The sequence below is a fragment of the Thermobia domestica genome, chromosome 9 (assembly GCF_964235325.1).
Source record: "Thermobia domestica chromosome 9, izTheDome1.hap1.1, whole genome shotgun sequence".
Classification (NCBI taxonomy): Eukaryota; Metazoa; Arthropoda; class Insecta; order Zygentoma; family Lepismatidae; genus Thermobia; species Thermobia domestica.
This window is the reverse complement of record NC_137462.1, coordinates 141,235,209-141,256,734: the sequence shown is the minus strand read 5'-3', so window position 1 is coordinate 141,256,734 and position 21,526 is coordinate 141,235,209. Positions and strand designations below refer to the sequence as shown.

General features: G+C 36.7%; 1 protein-coding gene across 1 annotated transcript in view; it reads left to right on the top strand.

Annotated features, from left to right (window-relative positions):
• Window positions 1–21,526, top strand: part of LOC145695068 (acid phosphatase type 7-like) — a gene marked incomplete in the record, with an annotated part of 142,609 nt that overhangs the window by 82,637 nt on the left and 38,446 nt on the right. The window contains 1 exon segment of the mRNA XM_081771910.1: window positions 11,477–11,538.

Here is a 21,526-nt window from a genome sequence, read left to right as displayed (position 1 = left end):
GAATAATTCCGAGCTGTGAGTCTGGCAACGCTGGTGGGGAACGACTTGGTCAACGACTCGCGAAAGAAATCTGAAAATGGTGTGCCGTAATAATAATATCAAAAACAGTTTTTATAAAGGAATATTAATACATACGAAAAGCTGTTTAAAGAATGAATTGTTGTACTGACTTTACACGTATAAAAACATATACCATATACCAAACAGATTGAGCGATATGATGATAGCTGTTTTGAGACAAACTCTTTCGAAGTCCAACTTCGGGTATCTTCGGAAAACAGTAAACTAAAGCTGCTGGTTCGAACCTCCAAAGCCAACCTTAGTAATCGGGAAACGATGTACAGATATGTTTTTCCTTTTGTTAAATATAATAAGACATGTTGAAATGGTATTAAGTGTAGAAAAAAGTAACATTGAAATACTTAATGATACAATATTTCGAGACTATGTATTCACACTCTCGTTTCGTCATTGTGATTTCCATACGGAAAAGAGCATTTACGTATGAGCTCAGTTATATTTCAGAAGCAGCTTCCGAAAAGCGGTCATGTTAGCTCAGTGGTACACCACCGAGCGTTTAAATCGTGAGTTCGATACCCGTTCAGGTGAAATTCTTTTATGATATTCTACTTTCCTCAATGCATGAAAATTATGTAAAATAGTTACATTACAATTCATCAGTTGTATATATCAGTTGAATATATATATTCATATCATCAGTTGTATATATCAGTTGAATATATATATTCATATCATTTCACGACATAAGTAATTCTTATCTTTAAAATATAACATCTGAGGTATTGACAGAACGTCGGTGTGTTATGTGTGAATATTGAATACAAATTTAAAAAATCGTGTAATAGCAATAAATAAGTTATGTAATGTATTTATTTGCAGCTACTTTCATCGCAGATAACTTCTCAATATTCGCATTACAGCATTTAGGTAGAGCATATCGAAAATCGGATCGTGGTCCAAGACAAAAAACTAGCTAGCCCCAAACTGTCACGTAAGAAATTCGCGAATCGCAAAAGTAAAGTGAAGAGATTGAGAGCGCTAATTCCTTAATCGCTCTCTCTCAACTCTCTCTTATCTGCATTTATACACATAAAAGTGTATGTATGTATGTTCCAACATAACTCATGTATGCCTAGGGCAGGGTTTCTCAACCTGGGAGTCGCGGCCCCTAGGGGATCGCGAAGATAGGCGGAAGAGATAAATATAGTTAGAATCTAATACCAGAAATTATTTTTAAATATTATTTTTAATTTTGTTCTGATAGGCATACTTTTGTTTTTTATACACACTGTAAAGAACAATAAAAAATAAGTCTACTGAACATTTTCAAAGGGTGTAGAATTCGTGTTACTATTCGGTTCAAAGTCTTGTCGTCGCGAATTCTGTCGAGAAATTTGAAGCTTAAAATATACAAAACGATAATCATGCCTGTTGTTCTGTATGGTTGCGAAACATGGTCGCTTACTTTGAGGGAAGAACATAGACTGAAAGTATTTGAGAACAAGATCCTTAGACGAATATTCGGACCCAAGAGGAACGGGAATGGGGAATGGCGGAAACTTCATAACGAGGAACTACATAATTTATACGGTTTACCCAACATTGTTAGGGTCGTCAAGTCTAGAAGGCTTAGGTGGGCAGGTCATGTAGCTAGAATGGAAGAAAGTAGAAACGCTTTCAAAATCTTGACTGGAAGACCAATCGGAAAACGACCATTAGGAAGACCTAGGCGCAGATGGGAGGACAATATTAAGATGGATTTCGCTGAGATACGAATACAAAGTAGAAACTGGATCCAAATGGCTAAGGATAGAAGTCAGTGTAGAGCTTTTGTGAACGCGGCATTGAACCTCCGGGTTCCATAGGCCATAGAGTTAGTTAGTTAGTAGAGTTGTTTAAAAATGAATTTAAATCAAAGAGGTATGATATAAAACTAATGAGAACTGTATATAGAAATACTAGAAAAATACACATGCAACAAAACCTGCACATTGAAATACAATTAAAATTAAAACCTAATGAGACACTTAAGCATGGTGTAATTTCACTAGTTCAGCAATGTCCGGTTCAATCTTCATGACGAACATTATCAAGCCATTTTCAACTGATAAGCGATTTCTTATCTTTGTTTTAATGTTTACCATAAAAAACACACTTTCGCACAAGTACGATATAGCAAATGGAATTATTACTTTTAAAGCAGCAATTCCCAGACCAGGATATTCTTCTCTCCTCATCAGGCAGAACTTGTCCAAGTCTTCGTTACAAAAAACCAGTTGCAAAGACTTGTCGCATGATCATTCTATTATTTGGTCAAGAAGTTGTGGGCTTAGATCGGATACGTTAATGGCCTCTTCAATGAAGGAGTTTAACATCCATCTTGAACCAGCACCTTCGTCGTTGGGAATATAGATATTACAGTTACTGTATCCACTGTCAGTGCCGGGCGCCGAAAAAAGGGGCCACACATTTCGGAGGAAGTGTGTTACTCATGTTAGGAAAGTGCATGTGCACATGTGTAAAATAGAAGGAAAAACGTAATAAAATGTGCTCAAAATTAAGGAAAGGTAGGGTTTATTTTGAAAATGTTATTGAGCTTCGTGCCAACCATGGTGGCGCTTCGTAGCTAGTCTGTCGACGTCACTCATATATACGGTGACATCGTACTATACTCTCGCCCCGGGCGCTGATTTTCCATGGCACTGTTCACTATAAACAAAAAAATGGATTCTACTATTATAGAAATAGGTATGTTAAAAATCCCACACAAGCTTATTATAAAACAAATTATAAAAGGGTCGCTGACAAGAGCGTGTGATAAAAGGAGATCGTGATAGGAATTAGATTGAGAACCACTGGCCTAGAGTAATTTTAACCACATTTCTTATAGTTTCGAAAAGAGTGCTGTCGGGTTACCTAAGGTGAATGGGAGGGGGATACATATAAAAGATTGGTAGAAAATGATCGATATTAGATTCATAGTTTTCGGGGTCGCTTAGATAAATAGTGAGACTTTCAATTTCGCTTAACTCCGATTAAACTCTCATTAGTAGGGATGGGCACGAACGACTTTTCTTTGAAACTCGACTCGACTCGAAACAGACATCTTTGAGGTCTACTCTTGGACTCGGCGCGAAAAATATCTTCCAACTCGACTCGGATTAGAGTCAAGTCGAACCAAAACGAGCAAAATCCTGTGTGTAGTCCTACCTGGACAATACATAGACAATAATTATTCTATCATCAATTATACTACTATTACTACAAATAATAGTAATAATAATAATAATAATAATAATAATAATAATAATAATGATAATAATAATAACAATAATAATAATAATAATAATAATAATAATAATAATAATAATTATTATTATTATTATTATTATTATTATTATTATTATTATTATTATTATTATTATTATTATTATTATTATTATTATGACAACACCGTGTACAAACATGAACAATAGATGGTTAGTAAAGGAATACTAAAAGCTAGTTGACTGCCGACGTCGGTAGTCATGAACTCTACAAGGCAAAGACATCGTTCATTAATCTAAGCTGTAAGCGTCGGTGGACTACAGATGGTCAACTATTGACCTCTCGCCAGAAATTGGTGGGCCCGCAGCGACGATCCGTGGTGGCCCAAGTTCCATTTTGAAAACTTTACTACCAGCAGCAGAGACGCGATGAAACGCCAACGAACCACAAAATTACTCTCCCAAAATATGTCAAAATGCCTATATGTGTGATTTGTTTATATTTAGGTGAATCAAAAAACACAAAACAAATACCCGGGGTGGACGCAAACTATCAATATTACGATTACTAGGCACGTGTTCTTCTGACTTCCCCACGGAAACGATCATAAAAAGCTTGGTTGTTGAAGGATAAATCATTGACGTCTTAATTTAGCCAATCAGACAAACCCCTACATCTCGAGTTCTAGAAGGTGATACCGTGAACAGTTTCAGATTTATTGCTTCCTGGTAGAGTACTATCCATGAGCAAAATTTGAGCATAATAGCCGACATGCATCTTCGGTGCCTCTTATCTTTAGTACAATTTTAACCAGAGATGGTGTGGGTCAATGAAAATTTGATCCACGACCCACCATGACCCACTATCACCCACCACCCAAATGCCCCATTGGCCCACTCTGATCCATCAACCATCGTGATCCATTCTTACCCACCACCAACTATGAACCACTCTGAACCATTGTGACCAACTCCGACCCACCAAAACCCATCGACATCAACTCTGACCGATGGCCCACGTCCTCCTCTCCATTGGCTAAAGAGGTTACACTTGTAATAAAACAAGACTGTGAAATTATCACTTATCGGAGTTTGAATTTCTACCGTTAATGGCTCAAGCACCTCTCTGTTACAATACTGGTGGGTCTGACCTTTACGATATATAATGGCAAAGTGTTTCTCATCTTCCAAATTAAAATGAATTTAAATTTATCATATATAATTATTTCTTTGTTGCCTTACGGACACATTTCAGTAGAAAATAGGGTGAAATTTGAAAGTTTCAAATCAAGGAAAAGTAGACCAACGTAAAAAAAAAAAAAAAAACAGAGAGAGAGAGAGAAAAAAAAACTAATTTTCTATATAATTAAGCATGCCGTACTAATTGAAAATGCCCATGTAATTAAGTTTAGAATACAAATTTTATGGTCATTTTTCTCTAACTTTATGGCTTGATTGCCTTATGCTCGGAACGCTCCATATATTAAACACAGCTTCAGCAATTATAAATAGAAAGCAGTGGGTATAAAATTCAAAAAGAACTTTAGTTTGCATTACTCAATCTGTTTCTCAACTAATATCAATCGTTTTCGATTATTTTTACAAATCAACCCACTACCAATTTCCAATATATAGAAAATGCACCCCCGTCCCCCCGCTCATAAAAGATAATTTTAAAAAATGCCAGGACATATTCTCTTTATTTTTAATAAAGAGTTATATGCTGAATTTCAGCTCTCAGTTGAACGGCTTGTGAGATACTCAATTTTTCGCTCATGTGGTTCGGATTCCACGTTAATCAGTAGGTCCACGTCTCATATAGCCTCGCTGCTGAAAGGGACGCTAAACTAAACTCAACTCAACTCAATTTTTCGCAAAAATTCGGACTTCTACTCCCCCTAAGGATATGTATTATAATGAAAGTGACACGCGTATGATAACTTCCCAGTTGGGATTGGAGCCTGATTATATACCAAACGTCAATTTATTTGACTTTGCAATTTGACCGTGATGATTACGGAGACATAGTTACTTTCAATTTTTTGTGATACATATCCTTATTTCATATGTTACAGATGATTCAAAAATACTTTTTCATGCAGTTAGCTCCTTTAGAATCTCACAGGCTGCATCCCAAAATCCAACTCCTACTATCCTATGACAATCCAAAAGTGACTGAACTGTTTTTACTAGGAACAAATGACAAAAGAAAAATGGAGATCTTGAAAGTAAAATGTAGAAAAGCTTGGTGCCCCCAATAACTACATATTTCTCCGCCCCTTCATCCCGAACTTAAAAATAAAACTTAATTCGAATATGGTTAATTAGTGAATTTATTACAGTTAAATTCCACTCACTACATGCTACAGCTACAACTATGTAACAAAAAAGAACAACTGTGAAACATGTTCTGAATTACTATTAGATTTCTTACGCTATTATTAAACATATTAGAATAGTAAAAGAGGATTGTTCGTGAAATAGTATATTTGCTCTTGATTTATAACTTTTTCATACGGAAAAAATAAAATATTATTCAAGTTTTAAACTTTGCACTCTGCAAATATGTTGCCCTCTAGGCAATGAGACTAATGTGAAATGTGGACTATTGTGGACTAATGGGAAATGCTGCACTGTTAGCGGCGCTGAAAACTTACGATTCGATTCTAATATCGAATGATTTCGATATCTTTATGTCGCTACGTAACCACCCTGGGTGCTAATGGGAGCTTAGTTGGACTTGAATTGAAAGTAGAACCATTCACCTAAGCGACCACGAAACTATGGATTCGATACTAATATCGACCCGTTTCTAGCATTTTTGATATGTATCCCGACAGTACTCTTTTTCCAGACTGTAAGAAATATAGTTAAAATTGCTCTAGATATATCAGAATTATGTTGAAATACACACATAAATCCACTTTTATATTCTGTATAAATAGAGAGTGAGCGAGCGAGCGAGAGAGAGAGGGCGACTGAAGGCATCACCACTTCCACATTGCAAAAACATATATCAGGAATTGAATTGAAAATCTATGTAAAGACTTTCTGCTGTGGCATGCTTCATAAGGACAATTCCAGTCTGCTCACGTGACCTTTGGGGTTCATGAATTTTTTTGTGAGCGTTCCGACTTTGGATTCTCTGTTTATACCTTCTGTTTATGCATCGAATAACTTTTCAAGAACATAAATGACATTCTGTATTATGAATGTTGAGAATTACCCTGTATATGACAAATAGCTGCAAATAAATACACTACATGATTTATTTATTGCTATTGAACGAGTTTCTTAAGTTGTATTTACATCCTCATATATAATACCGACCTACTGTGAAAATTATCTCAGATGTTATATTTTAAACATAATAATTACTATGTTCTGCAATGATTATGTTATATATACACAACTTATGTATTCTAATGTAATTATTTTATATAATTTTTCATGCATTGCGGAAAATATAATTTTTAAAAAAGGACTAACCTAGACGGGATTCGAACTCTCAACCTTAAGATTTGAAATCCGACAGCTTACCAATGAGCTAACACAAGGACTTCTAGAACTATGCTTCTAGCGATGTATAACGGATCTCAAGATAATTATGACATTCATATCCATTACAAACGCTGTTTCTGTTCTACTTTGACTTTTATTTTAGTACTCAGGCGATAATTATGTTCTATTTCTTAACTTTGAGCATTCTTTTACATATGGAAAGATTCTTTAACGTATTTAAATGTTCCATTACGTATGGAGAGCTAAATGACAAACAAGCATGTGCTGACATTAAAAAAAAAAAAAAAGGTTTCGAAATATTGTATCATTAAGTATTTCAATCAATGTTGCTTTTTTAAACACTTGGTAACAAGTCTTATTATATTTAAAAGAAGAAAAACAAATCTGCAAACTTTTTCCCGATTGCAAAGGCTGGCTTGGAGGTTCGAACCTGGCTTACTTTTTCCCGAAGATACCCGAAGCTGGACTTAGAAAATTATTGCCTCAAAACACCAGTAAAGAATGCGCTCAACCTTTTTGAGACAAGGTGTACATACATAAGTCTTTATCATGCTTGTATTGAAAGGATGTGAGATTACGTGCTTGACCCTCTTAAATGAAGTTCTGCGTTCGCCACTGACGAAATTATATACAACATATTGTACTACTACATGTCGGATGAAAGCACTAGAATCAAATACGTGCTTATCTAATTGTTTACAGTATTCTGTACAGAAGGTTAAACTTTTATTTATCATACAAACAAACTAATATCATACGCCAGAATTGGACGAATTTCCAACTCAGAATATTTGATTAGCGTTGCACAGAAACAATGGCAATCTTTCCTTTCTTAGTTCATTCTTCTGGTCAAGTGCTCATATGTAGGTAGCATGCACTGGCTGACAAAATAGTGACGCCTTTTGACCCATAATTTGTCAAACGTTTGAAACATGGGTGGGTGGCAAAATTGAAAACATGACCTAATAATGTAGCGTTACCAATAAAATTGCAAAGTCTACAAAATTGTGCTGTGAACACTATTGTTTGCCGCACAGTATTAATAAAATATCTTTAAAAGGTACAAACATATACTACAATTTCTGTAAAGATCTCTTCTTCCTTCGCTTGCTTACTTTTGAATGTAAAATTTTTAAATTCAGTTTGTTGTGGAAGAAACCATTTGTTTGAATATGTTCATAATGAAAACCACTCCCAGTTATTTTTACACTTGATTTTCTTTCTTTCTTCCTCTTTGTCTTTTTTAGTACTGGTTTCCCTTTCGTTACAAACAAAAGAATACAAGTCTTGAAGCAATTGCGAATGCATCGTAATGATATATTATCATTATCAATCATAACATCAAATATTGTGAGAACAGAGGACAATGATGATAAAATTAGAAGAATGAAACATTTCATAATAACCTATTCCGCAGTAAAATTGCCTAACAGAGTTGAAATGTTTTATTGCAGCTCGGCCATAATTTACAATTTATAGATAAAAAATGTCACGTAGTCGGTTGACAAACGATCGTTCGGTTTTGCATGAAACATTAATGAAGAAAGTATTCCAGCAGTAAGCCTGTTGAGTAGGGCCACTACGCCATCTTGATTTGTCAATCAATTGATTTATATGCGGAAGTAATATTTTTTCTTTGAGTTGAACATTAATTTTAGTAGTGTCATTTTACTTATTTATTCTTTACATTTATTTAAATGTCCTTTACTTTATGAAAGTTTAATATTATGATATGTAATTTTAATACTTCTAAATCAAACTTAACTTAATTCATGTTAAACTTGCATATTGCACCTTCATTTTTACAAAGCAAGAGGTACTTAGAAAGACTTGAAGAAGTAAACAGTAAAATAAAACCATTAAAAACCCTGTTTGTTTCGAAGAAAAAAATAAGAATACTTTCACATACAAGTCAATGGGTCAAAAAAGAAAGATGACGTGATTTTCAACACCCTTAAAAAGTCCAAATACTGGGAATGAGCTAAACTCAACTCGCGTAACAGTTGATTATTGTAATTTAAAATTGTCTAAAGGCATAAGAAAAATGTAATTGACTTTACATTGCTTTAGTAATTTGTTTTTTGGTGTATTCGATTATCGAAATAAAACAAGTAAGTTTCATTTCGTGGTGAAACTATGATGGAATCTTTCGATATTTGTCCGTCTGTGCGTCCTGATCTACACATACCTAGAGGCCCTACTGTTCTGAACCAAATTTTGAACTTATCATATTATCATATTATTCTTCAGTTTTTTTTTCTTTCTTCACCTAAAGATAACGATAGTTTGCTGAAGGTCAGAAAACAACTACAGTTTTTTTAATGGCCCTAACGTTTGTATTTTATAAATTAGTATTTTATTAACAATATCGTACTGTGGTTGAAAGTCATTTCTCAGAAAAATTGAGATGGGGTAATTTACTGTTGAGGGCGAAGTTTGTTTTTTTCGGACAATTTTCTCAAAAACGACTCAAGCAGTTCTGTTCATATTTCATAAATAAATATTTCATTAATATTCCTGTAATATTCGCGGTGGCTCAGTGGTAGAGCGTTCACCTCCGGTTCTTGGGGTCCCTGGTTCGATCCCAGCTCATGCCGTGTGGATTTTGTGTTGGACAAACACCGTGCTCATGGGTTTTCTCGGGGTTCTCCCACTTTCTTCATTTCACTCATTTCTCATCATTGCTGTCTCCTTTAGCCTAACCGGCAAAAACGTGGGACGTAAAACTTAAAGATTTCATTTTTAAAAAACTTCCCAATGTCTCCTGACTTTTCCAGTGACTCTTACCAGGGCGCTTCTCGTACAATTATGTCGTCCATCGAAACATACTTTTTTTTTTCCTTTTCACCCCTTGCAAATTTAGCTCCATCCTTATGATCTTCGCATCTGAACGTTCTGATTATTTTTTCAAGAATACAACCAAATCTTTCACTCGGGATTGTGGTTTACCACAACTGAGTTTATACGATGATACCAACCATCTACAGCGTTATTTGTTCGGTGTCGTTTTTTGGTAGCACTTCCACATGTCAGCTGATATTTGTGGATTTTCCAACCACTGGTCAAGAAAGTAGTCGAAAAATTCAGTCAGTTTTTCGTGGGCTTTTGTGACAGGCCCGTATCCAGGGGCTGCGTGCCCCCCCTAAATTTTTACTGACCCCTCCTAAAATTTTCACGGTAGGCTTACAAGTGAACTATAATATGGTGAGGAACTATAATGTGGTTGGATCGGGCCCCCCCAAACTTCGACCGCCCCCCCTAAATTTTTGGGCTGACTACGGGCCTGTTTTCCAATACTGTGGGTATGTAGCCATCCTGATAGAGTCCCGTACTTCTTTATTTGCTATATATATTTGTCAGGCCAATGTTTTGCACCTTCCTCCAGATACTTTGAGAATAATAATAATAATAATAATAATAATAATAATAATAATAATAATAATAATAATAATAATAATAATAATAATAATAATAATAATAATAATAATGATGATGATGATGATAATAATGATAAAACTTATAGTTTAGCTCTTGGGAAGACATGTTTAATACCTTCCAAAGCTCTTACCTCGAAATCGATATTTATGATTTCAGAAGGATGGCCTGAAATAGACGAACGTAGGTAACCTTTTAAATAAAGCACTAGGTTTCTTCTCTAGTGTTTTCCTAAATCCACATGAACTGTGTATAACTGAGTGAACTGCTTGCTAACACTCTTAAAAGTGCCATCTAACATGTAAGAAAATAGTTCTTCCTTGTTGGAAAATTTCTTTCGCTCTGGAACTAGCAAATATTAAAAACATATTTTACAGTCGTCAGCTAGTAAAAAAGTATTGCCATCTGCCATGACTAAGCTTTCTGGATCCAAAGTCACTTCCTCACGACTACTGGGCTTTTTGTACTAGAGGCCTGCACAGGCTCGGGCCGAGCCTGACCCGGCCCGCGAGCCGGTCTCAGGCCTACAAAGTATATATCACTCCGGGCTCAAGCCGTGAATGTTTAAATACATACTCATATTTCTCGGATCTTATTGGGCCTAACTTTGTGAATATACTGCACAACGATATTTATTGCACCGTTCTTTCTGGAGAACTTTTAAAGCACAGCTGCAAAATTAAACCTCTAAATGCTGTAAATAAAAATACAATTTTGCGTTAATTATTAAGTTTCTGTAATTCGGGCTCACTTGATTATCACACGAGCTCGGGCCTAAATGCCTATCGGACTCGGTGCGGGCCACACATTATAAATTCACGGGCCGGCCCTGGGCTAAAAATTCCTGCCCGTGCAGACCTCTAATCTGTACACCCTGAACTACACGCCGCTGCCTGTGCAATGTTGTTTTAAACGCCTCAAATTGAGGAATCTTCGTCACCAGTTCAAATCCTGTCTGTTGGAGGTCTTTGAATTCGCCGTCAAAGATCTAAAATAAAATAAAATAAAATAACGCTACGCTAGTTTGGAGGTCGTTCAAATATTACGTAATCATAATCGGTATTTAACCACATGAAAGGACCGTAAGTCAAAAATTAATAAAGCCTCAGCAACCGATTCTAACTACTTATTACTAGGCAAATAAAGATTGTTTCGTGAAAATTTAAAATGTACTTTTAAAATATGCTGTCTCTACACTTAAGGTTGAACATAGCTTTTTTTTTTTTTTTTAGCATGAGAATTCGAATCACATGAGCTTCCGTCGGGATTCCAACCTGGGTCTCCCACGCCAAAGGTGTGTACGCTAAAAGCTTAGCCACGAAGAAGTTTTTGATCTCTCTCAGTTTCAGAAAACTCAATTGGAGGACGCTGGTACAAATAACTTCAGCAAATGTTCGGAGTGCCTAGTAGACCTATCCGGCTGTGCTGCCACGGTAGTTTAAGTTCCACGAACTGCTGGTTGATCGACGTGTGAGTCATAACTTGTGTGTCACTGGGATGAAAATCTACCCATTAACCTGTTCATTAATCAATATAAACAGCTCGAGACGAACTGCCACGAATTTGCATTGGGATGAAACGCTACTGGCACGAAACACTACTACACCGGGACGAAACACTACGAAACCTCGACCATCTCGAAAATGACAAAAAGTTAAGTATGATAACCTTGTGTATGAGAAAGTCAGTAACACCAATCACGTTTGAGTATGTATAATTCAGTGGTGCCCACCCCCCCTTATGTCCATGACGCACCCCCCCGTGTTGTCTATCCATAGGTATTCTTCCATGAAAAAAATCTTTTCGATTAATTTTTACCCCCCCCCGTCAAACATATTTATATAGATTTTTAACCCCCCAAATATTTCAATGACGCAGTTTGCGTCATAACCCCCCCTTGTGGGCACCCCTGTATAATTGACCCTGAATGGCGACCATGTTTGTTGTCTGTGAGTGCCATTTTATGCATTTGCAAGCGTTTACGAAAACTACAGTTACTCAAAACGTACCAATCAGACGAACACGAATCAAAAACTAACGCTTACAGGAAAGACTGAGGTACACAGAAAATGACTTCAAATGACTTTGTAGGGTCAATAAAATGCCATAATCGGATCCAGCGACTCAATAAACATTTATCTACTATTTGTTCAGATTTTTGCAACGTTCCCTCTCCATTTGACCTTCAAATGACCTTGAACCTGATGTGATGAAGCTTAACCGACCTAGGATTCGGAATCAACGACCCCCAAAGCCCTAGTACACTCTAGTGCGACTCGTTCATACGTCCAGTGGTGCCCACCCCCCTTACGTCCATGACGCACCCCTCCTAATTGTCTATCCGTAGGTGTTCTTCCATGAAAAAAATCTTTTCGATTAATTTTTACACCCCCTCAAACATATTTATATAGATTTTTAACCCCCCAAGTATTTCAATGACGCAGTTTGCGTCATAGCCCCCCTTTGTGGGCACCCCTGCATACGTCATAGATAAAATGTCAACCTAATTATTATTTTCAGTTTACGATGGAGCGTATGCCTTTAAGTGACGATAATAATCAGCGGATATTTTAAAAACGTGGGGTTTTCTGGCTTCGTGCCCACTGAGACTTTTCATCAGGAGACCAAAATACACAACATACTGCAATACCAGCCAATTTAACGAAAACCAGATTTCCATAACCGCTGAGCGGGGTCCTTTTAAGAAAAATCGATATGAATCCAAACCAATTTTGTTCCTTTATTTGGAGTTTAATGTCTTTCAGTATTGAGACTATTTGAGACGTGGATCTACAATTTTACATAGGATACAAACCATATCAGCTCCCAGCGGAAATCGATTCTTATGTTCTGCGCATTTAGTCATGTCCAATTGATAAGCAAGCTAAAAGCGACCTTGAAATTAGTTTTTACGTAAAGCAGAAGGTAGGCGAAGATTTTAATGTACCGAATAAAGACAATATAAGAAATGGTTATCGAATAATAACATATAAGTTGCGTTTCAAGATCAAACTTGAAAGATATGACATATTTTCAGCGTGCGACCAACTAAAGGCTAGCCAAACAAGAATTTGACGGGTGTACGGGACATTCGTGACACTATAACTTTTTCACGAAGTTTTTTAAAATTTTAATCCGAAAAATAGAGCACTCGGCGTATAAAAATAGAGCCTAGCAGAATGACTAAAGTAGGCCTACTACAATTACTAAAAGTTAAAGGAAAATATTTGACTCCTCATGTTCAGTATACAGGGATGTACGCAGAGGATGGGTTTTGGGCGATTGGGACTCCCGAAATCTCAACTTTTATGTAAATTTAGTTCAATATTAGGGGTGGTTTTAAAATTTATGCTCATATTGAATTTGGACCCTTCCGAAATAGAATCCTGCGCAGGGACGGCGCCAGAAACGCTTGATGGGGTGGGCGGAAAGAAGCGGACCTAGTTGCTGGGTGGGCGGACAATGAAATTGAGAACTGGACAATTTAGATATGTTTTTGATAATAATTAAGTTTCATTTTTTATACTCTTTAGTTAGTTAAGGCTCAGACCGAAATAGGGAAGGAACAAGGATGTGGAAAACAGCTGTCTTGGCCTTTCCGACATTCGCCTGGTACGACTGAAGAAATGCAGAACTTAGGATGGGCTGCGGGAGTTCGTGACTATATGGTCAACCTACCGAAATCTGCGTGGTACACACACTACCTCTATTTCCAGTTTTTTAAAACAATAATAACGGTGTGTACTGTGTAGTCGAAGTTCAAGACAGCTTTACCTTCTCTCCCTCCAAGAATGCACATGAATGCATAGGAATAAAAGAAGATTCAAACAACACAGACTAACAGATAATACTCTACCTTTCGTTAATAACATAAAATACACAATAAGTAGGTAAAGTAAAACAAGATTTTTTTGACGTGATCTCTATATGCAACAGCAAAGACCTATGTTACTAAAAGAATAGGAAAATTCGGCAGCATGATTGCTTGATGATAGCTTACACAGATATTTTTGAAACTGAAACTCAAATTAGCAAAACAAATCTAAAACAATTATAAACTGGATAAAGAAGTAAATAGCAATTAACAAAACTTCATCATGATCCACAGAAAGAGCAATGTATTTTAAACTATAAAGAGCTGATCGCATGATACGAACAAGCTTACAATAAACTTTTATACCTGCACCTTAATGAAGAGCAATGCGTCGATTTTTATGTCCAGCATCGAATGCGTTTACCACACACTCTACAGCAATATTCATTACAAGTTTTCTTTCTACTGAGAGGAAACAAAGATCGCTTAGGCAACCGCTTGCCATTCGATTTCTTAGATATGTTTTAACCCGTCTAAGACACGAGAAAGAACGGTCACATGGTGAACTAGATACAGGAATGATGACAACAATTATGGCTAATTTGTGAATTTCATGAAAGCAATTTTGAAACCATCCTTTACTTCAGTACTGAGAAACCGAGGTAATTTTGCATTGCTTTTCCTCCTCATAACGTTTCGAAACTTTCGGGAGAGGTTTCAATTCCACCCCTAGACTCTTGACATCACGTCCATAGTGACGTGCAAGTGGTTCAATTTCCTCAAATGAGAAAAAGTCTTCACTTTTAGGGTGAAGAGTGCTTATCCCACATAGAATACCTGTATTTTATGTAAAATTCTTATTTATTTCTGCAAGTATTCTGTCAAGTACAGGAAGAAATATCCTAAGTCTGTATGTTCTTGGGATTGGATATCTTCTTCCTCAACCGGTGCTAAGTCATAATATACTGACGTAAATCATTGAGCAGTGATCTGGACATTGGACCTGTTAGAGATATACCGTTATTTTCAGCAAGACTCAAAGACTCATTCCAAATTTTTTTCGAACTCCTCGACTGTGTTTCGAATTTCAGTAAAATAATCCAGTATACCCTTCGTAATTAAAACAGCATCAGCCAGTGTGCTCTCCTTGTTTTGTAGATAATCTGACAATCTTTTCAACTTTCCAAGAAAAAGTGTGAACACGCTTAGTTGGAACACAAACTGAAAATTCACTTCACTCAACAGACGTCTTGCTTCTGAAGAGCGACTGCGATTTTCATTACTTATCTCAGCAAGTGTTAGAATAACTACCCTAAACGTTCTCTTCATAGCCACACAACCTGCAACCTAAGATAAAAGGGTAAACAATATTCAATTAGTGGTTCAGAATATTCTTAATGCCAGAAATAATACTATATATTGAGTACTATAAGAAGATAGTACATTAGTATCACTGATGACACCGCAGCAACATACAAAGGACGCGATGACCAATTAGTGGAAGGTCATTATGATGATGCAGTGTCCTGCCCAAAGGTCGATCTTTGACCCGAAGCACAGTGCACGAAATGCACAATGTAGCTGTGCAAAAGTCCAAAATCAAGTTCCTTGGAATTACACCCATTGTACCCGTAATGAGTCACAAAGAAATCAGACATGACAGGAACAACAGTAGAAAAATATGACGTTCTGCAGGGAAATGGGTTTGCACGTACAAAAGACGGGTTGTGATGCAGCATCTGGTATTACTAATGTTGGTCAGATTTAAAGGGTCAAAGTTAATCCATCGTGCTCAACGTTTGCTCGACTGTTAGGAATCGAGAACTGCTGCATTTGATGCTGCAGGGATGTACTATAATTGAAGTACAAATCGATTGAAACATTAAGTGCGTTTTCCGCAAGTAGCACGCGTACATCGGAAGTTGCTATTTGTACAAAAAGCTATGTGATATTGCAATTTAAGAGAAAACAATAAAGATATCCACCTATATCCACCTATATGCAATAAATGAATGTTCTCGTATGCAGTAATAGTGACATGAGCTGCAGAAAACTGCAATCTGATGATGTGTTTAATAATTTCATATACGATATCTACATCCCGGAGAGAGCTGTTTAATATTTGGCGTGAGAAAAGAACCCTAACTGCCGAAAATGCTGCAGTTGCAACATATGTCTGGGGCAGACAGGAACTGGAGAAGACAAATACAGATGAAAACGAGTACATTCTGCAGCAAGTAAACAATTTAAATAGCAAAGTGTATCAAAAGTGACAGAAATCGAATCGTGTACTGAAGAAATTTTTATCACAAGATGGTAAGTGGCTATATAATGTCAGTTTTGTGCCTCAACAGCAATAAGATGATCCAGAACCAGGAGCATCATTTTGCAGCACACTCAGAAGGCCACCGAAGGAATTTAAACAACTGTCCATATCAACAAAGAAGAGAAAGGTTTCCTCGTTAGTGAAAACACACTCAGCAGAAGAATTAACATTCGCCGCCCGAAGTAGTTTTCGTTGGTCTGAAAGAAGAGATGCTGCACGCTTGTGGTGTGTTGTTCCACAGACTTACGCACCAAGCTTTTCGCCACTTGCCATTAAATTTTTGGACATTGTTATCCAGCCACTTATCATCTTGTGATAAAAATGTCTTCAGTACAGGTTAGATTTCTGCCATTTTTGATACACTGTGCTATTAAAATTGTTTACTTGCTGCTGAATGTACTTGTTTTGATATGTATTTGTCTTCTCCAGTTCCTGTCTGCCCCAGACATATGTTGCAACTGCAGCATTTTCGGCAGTTAGGGTTCATTTCTCACGCCAAATATTAAACAGCTCTCTCCGGGATGTAGATATCGTATATGAAATTATTAAACACATCATCAGATTGCAGTTTTCTGCAGCTCATGTCACTATTATTGCATACGAGAACATTCATTTATTGCATATAGGTGGATATCTTTATTGTTTTCCCTTAAATTGCAATATCACATAGCTTTTTGTACGAATAGCAACTTCCGATGTACGCGTGCTACTTGTGGAAAACGCACTTAATGTTTCAGTCGATTTGTACTTCAATTATAGTACATCCCTGCAGCATCAAATGCAGCAGTTCTCGATTCCTAACAGTTGAGCAAACGTTGAGCACGATGGATTAACTTTGACCCTTTAAATCTGACCAACATTAGTAATACCAGATGCTGCATCACAACACGTCTTTTGTACGTGCAAACCCATTTCCCGGCAGAACGTCATATTTTTCTACTGTTGTTTCTGTCATCTCTGATTTCTTTGTGACTCATTATGGGTACTATGGGTGTAATCCCAAGGAACTTGATTTTGGACTTTTGCACAGCTAGATTATGCATTTCGTCCAATGTGCGAAGGTCGCTAGGCAAAGTGAACCCATGATGGCTTGCCATAGTCTTCCATGGAACGATGATACCGTTCTAAGAACGAGACTTACAGTAGGATCCCAATCACTTGTGTTCCCACTGGGAATCGAATCCGGGACTTACTGGGGACACTGGGAGGTCAATAGGAGTAACATTATTTCGCATCTGTTTATTTTCATGGTAACTGTGCGGACAAAATGTGGACCAGTAATAATCTTCGACAACTACAGCAGGAAGCGCGCGTTAATCCGAATATTTGCTTGAGCTGTTCGGGTTATTAAATTGTTTGGCGTAAAAAGGGAGTGCTCAAAAGCCACAAATCCAGTTACAAACGAATATTTGTCAAGGTTTAGTTCTAATCCAAAATATTTACAGTACCGTATATGTAGTTAAGTATTCAAAAGTCATTTGAAACAGTCTTTTATTCAAGAAAAGTGACCTAATCTAGTCCAATAATTCACAATAACTGTTTCTGTTTGAGCAACCAGTCTAAAAATATCAACTCCGCCAGCTAAATGTCATTCGGACAAGCGCAAGGTTTGGATTACGGTGGCTTTGGATTGACGCGAGCAGCTTGTATTGCTAATAGAGAAACAAAATACGGAAATGTGTAATTAAATGAGCTCGAATGAAAGCAAGTCGCCTATACTCATGTCCAATAGAACAAGCTACCAATCATATTTACACCATATGAGGGTAAACGATATTAGCAATATTAGCAATTCTAATTTTATTAGTCCACAGCAATTTGCGAATTATCTGGGAATGATAGGGAAATCCCCCTTTAAAACTAGATACACCATGTAAGTTTTATTTTTTTCGTGTTATTTTCTCCTGGAGTAAAAACTGGAATTAGAAAGGAAGGTTTACATGGATTGTGATGTCAAATAACGGAATTCAAGGAATAATAAACACATATTCCTTCTATCAGTACATTTGAGTAGGGGCGGGGGGGGGAGAAATTTTAGTTTTCTTTCTTAAAAGGAACTTTACAGTAACAACAATATAATAATGCATAAAATAATAAAAAATCACGTATATGTCAATAACTGAAATTCAAGTAGAGATATTAAGTAACAATTGTTTTCTTTTTTGTTTCGTTTCATGTCTGCGGCAATTACAAGTGATTATTTTTAGACTTTTTCCAACCCTACGAAATTGGTTCAAATGGGTTCGTAGCTCACGAGGTACTGGAATTTAAAGCCTGCGTAATTTAAAGGTTAATCACGACTTTGGCATCATTATATTACTACAAGATTTGTCTTAAAATCATTGTTCCTTGTAGATTTCAACAGAGTCCTAGAAACTTTTACATTACAATCCAAAGTAATACCTATTACTTTTGAAGTACAGGATGTCACCTTTATTTCTCTACTTCTGTTGGGGTGGGCGAGGCCATCCATCGGGTGGGCAGTCGCCCACCCTTAATGCCGTCCCTGATCCTGCGTATCTGCCTGTCTGTACATATTATAAATATTTGGTTCTGCATTTGTTCCGACGCGAAGACTGAGAAAGGTAAATTCCCATCCCTTTTTTTTTTTTTTTTTTTGATTACATCAGCGATATGCGCAGCTTCTCACACAGTTTTGTCCTATTTGACACCCTGCAAAAAAAAAAAAAGAAAAAAAAGAAAAAAAAGAAAAAAGGCATATAGGCCTATGCTATGGAACATGTTACTTGAAGCAAACATATTTTAGGCAAATGTTATTGAATACTTCAAATATCACGTGAACGTGATGTTTTTTTTTTTTCTTTCTTCAATAACGCTACCCATGTTAAGGCTGAGTAATAATAAGAATATTCTTAAGGCAACATGCTTTTTACTAAAGTAGCTTAAATGACAACCTTATAACAGTCCCAGTTACACCTAATGAAATAGTCGTAGTTCGAAACCAAAAGAAGTCTGCACTAACCACTGGAGCACCTTTTGCCCTTAGAACAGCTCTGAAGCGAGTAGAATGGAATCTTAGAGGTCATGAATGGCAGTAGGTGAAATATTACACCATTCTGCATGCATCGCATCACTCAGTTCCGTGAGATAGGATGGATGAAGGCGGAAATCTGCACCTGATTCATGTCGCCAAAACGGACTACAAATTTCCAATTAAGGTCGGGTCCGAGGACTAAGCGGACTAGGAGAGGTGTTCAACTTATAAGCCGTCCCGATATGCCTCAAATCACGCCGGAACGGCTAAAATCGTATGAATGGCGTATTATCATCTTGGAATATGTCATCATTATTTGGAAACAATATTAATACCATATGATGCACGTGGTCTCCTAATATGGTGACATGGTCACATACGGTGTCGTGACCGGTAAGCATCAGCACAAGACACCGCCACAGCCCGTGGTCTGAATTATGCTAAACGATGATTCATGTTACCAAATTACACTCTTCCAGTCATAATCAAGCCATGCGATATTTGAGTTTCAGTACATGATAAAAATATTATTGTGCCGCTACTTCACAAGTTAATAAATGTTATACTATAAGTGAAGCTACTTAACTTTTCAGCCATTACTTAGTTTTTTGGATCCGTTCCAGATCACACTGTTAATAAGTGTGTACAGTATGTTAATGAATATGTGACCAAATTATTTGTATAGGATTGATTGAAAAATTCAAATTGAAGAAATAATTTGAGCAGTGTTGGCAACATCAGTTATTTTTCAAGTTTTGAATTGTTTGATTTTTTGCTATAGGTTCATTCCAAACGAAATCAGCATATAGGTGTAGTTTCACTGTCTTCGATTTTGCTGATGATTTGATTTTGTTGTTATTATACTGGCCAGCGGCTCCATCTGTGAATTACATAACTTTCTGTATGTGTGAGTGTGGTAGATGCTGTTTTAAAAGATGTAGGATCTTCTGAAATGTGTGCACAACATATGCTCCAAGGAATTGCTGATGACACACATACTTTTATGTTCCAGGTTATGTAAGCATTAATTTTGCATTGTCAAGTGTCAACTACCTATTGGTATGATAATATGTCTTTTATGCTGAACATATGGGTTGTAATCGCAGGCATCTATATTACATGTAGGCCTGTTATTCGACTATGTTTTTCATTGTCTGAACACAGCCATATTGTACCTTCAATAACTGAGACAATACTGTGAACCACCAAATCATATTTGTTATGCAAGGAGATATACCACAGCACAGGCTCGCAACCAGCCACAGAGGTTTGGGGGGCCATGAATATGCTAGGGGGACCAAGTCATTAAAAATTCTCTTACAAATAGCTAAATTGTGTTTTTGTATTAATAATAGCATTTTGTGTTAAGGTCTGGAGGGGCCACGAAAAGTTATGGGGGCCAGGCCCCTCTACCCCCCTCTGATTGCGGGTCTGCCACAGCAGGTCATTTTCCCACATGCTGAATATTTTTTCTTCAGACCCTTTTTCAATATTGACAACATTGAGTTACAATAACATCCATACACAGGAGAGGACAACATACCACCAGCTGAAATATACGCCGATGTTCTGAGGAAGGTCCAAGATCGTGTCACAAAATAAAGGTTAGTGGCCTTTCCCCCTTCTACTCAATAAAGATGACCAAACTTGAGTCACTTTTGCGTGAATGACCTTTACCTTTGACCCGCCATTTTGGTGACAACATTGGTGATATTGGTTTCTTTTTTGTATATTCTGCTGTATTATTATGTGTATTGGGACAAAGTTTCATGTTCCGCACATTCACTAAACTGTAACTACAAATATTTTAATATATGCATGTTTGGAGCATTTTTCACGTGTTCAGTTCTCTCTATATTGAAAATGGTGAACCATCAGCATCTGCCACTTTGCATTTCAACACCTCTCTTGATATCTCATAACATACCAAAACATGAGCAAAATCGAAGACGGTGATAGAATTTTTTTTCAAAATTGACTAATTTCACTTGGAATGCATCTATAACTAAAATATGTAAAATTAACTTAAATTCCGTACATGGGATATATACAGAATGTACGGTTATGCAATGACAAGTTCGTTGTTATTTTTTCCTGTAATATTTGTACCTCACATCCAGTGGCGTACGCAGAATTTCATCAAAAGG